At 42.9% G+C, this 1,841-nt stretch overlaps 1 non-coding gene across 1 annotated transcript; it reads left to right on the forward strand.

Annotated features, from left to right (window-relative positions):
• Positions 1-1,387: 1,387 nt before the first annotated feature.
• LOC141603737 (small nucleolar RNA R71) lies at positions 1,388-1,494 on the forward strand. Its single transcript, XR_012525594.1, has one exon. It is a non-coding gene; the product is annotated as a small nucleolar RNA R71 (small nucleolar RNA).
• The last annotated feature ends 347 nt before the right edge of the window (positions 1,495-1,841 follow it).

Below are 1,841 nucleotides of genomic sequence, written 5' to 3' on the forward strand. Positions count from 1 at the left end.
TGATCATTTTTACTATTTTCTTTCCCCTCTTCATACCCTCCCATTGCCTCAAGGTCTTCTATTTCCATTCCCCAACCCCCCAAGGGTAAGAGATTTCATTCCCTAGTCATCCCTTCCCCACTTGAGGACCTGCGACACCATCACATCACACCACCACCACCACCACAACGACCATCATCACTGTCATCGTCAGACCACCACCCAACGTCGGCAGTGATGGTTACTCACCTTACCCTCTCTTCCTCGCCGGTGCCGAAACTCCAGATCCGACATAAACAACCACAACACCGCCCTAGAAAAACCATCCCCACCCATGAATCATTTCCCCCTATATTTCTGGGTTTTAATTTCTTGCTTTCATTCATCAAATCTCTAGATTGGAGTAAATTACTTTTTGCAAGCATCTTTGATTTCATTTCTAGCTACCTTACGGATATGGGGTTGTTTTATGATGGATAATTGTACTACTCTGCAACTTATTTATTTAATGGCTCATGGTGCTTTTTTCTCTCTTTCCCACTTGGTATGCATGTCCTCATTAATGGGTGTTTGTTATTGCCAACATTTTTTCTATTTGTGACGAAGAGGGGAAAAGACAAATGAGGGGGATAAGGTCGCCAACAATGGTGGTGCGTCGACGAGTAAACATCGGTGGTTGTGGCAGTGCCGCAGTGGTGGGGTGCCAGGCTCATGTTGGTGAATGTGAGTTGTCGATGTGGGAGTGTGCCTGGATGGTGGTGCTTTGGTTTTGATGGTGGGTGGTTTTGTTTTTATTAAAATGCAAACCAAACAACCTTTTAAGTTTAATGGTATCCCATTTCTTTCATTTCTTTTCCCCTTGTTTCCCTTTCTTATTCCTTTTCCCTTTCTCTTTCCGGTACCAAACGCCCCCTTAGTGTTTTCATTGTAATAGTTGGAGTAAGGAGTGCCATTCTTGTATGCTTGGAAAGTATTCACTTGCTCACTTGTGCCCCTACACTCTTGTTGTTCATGTCCTAAAGATCCACAATTCTCAGACACTCTATTTGGAATAGAAGATGTTACCACCATGGCACTGACATGTTGATGTTGCTTGGATGATTGAGAGGTTTCATTAATCTTGGCAATGGCTTTCTCAAATTTCAAGTTCATTGTGTCAATATGGGAGCTTAGTTGGGCACCCAAATCGGCACTCAATTGTGTGACGGAGTCAACTTCATGTCTCCCTCCCGTAGTAGTTTTTCTTGGCCTACTATATTGAGAGTTGTGAACCGCCATCTCCTCTATCTTTGCCCAAGTTTGGTTGTCATCTACCTCGGTGAATCTTCCATTAGAACCCATGTTGAGTACATTTCTTGAATCTTCATACAACCCATTCCAAAATTGTTGGATAAGAAACCATTTGCTTAGCCCATGATGAGGACAAGAGCGACATGTATCTTTGAATCTTTCCCAAGCCTCATATAGAGACTCTTCATCTCTTTGCTTGAACCCGGTGATTTAGGCTCTTAACATGTTGGTCTTCTCCGGAGGGTATAACTTCTTGTAAAAGGTAAGTGAACTTCTTCCATGAATCAATTCGAAGAGTGGCCTTGTCTAGGCTCTTTAACTATTGCTTTGTGGCTCCGATCAAGGAAAAAGGAAACAACACCCATCGAATTTGGTCTTGTGTTACCCCCGTTTGGGAAATTGCATCATAATAGTCACAAAAAGTCTCCATGTGTAGATGAGGATGTTCACTAGGCATCCCTCGAAATTGACTTCTCTCAACTAATTGTATGAATGCGTATTTAGCAATGAAATTACCGGTCAAGTGGGGTGATATTGGAGTACCATTTGGTAGGTTCTCCTCGGTTGGTACG

The sequence above is a fragment of the Silene latifolia genome, chromosome 9 (genome assembly GCF_048544455.1).
Source record: "Silene latifolia isolate original U9 population chromosome 9, ASM4854445v1, whole genome shotgun sequence".
NCBI lineage: Eukaryota > Viridiplantae > Streptophyta > Magnoliopsida > Caryophyllales > Caryophyllaceae > Silene > Silene latifolia.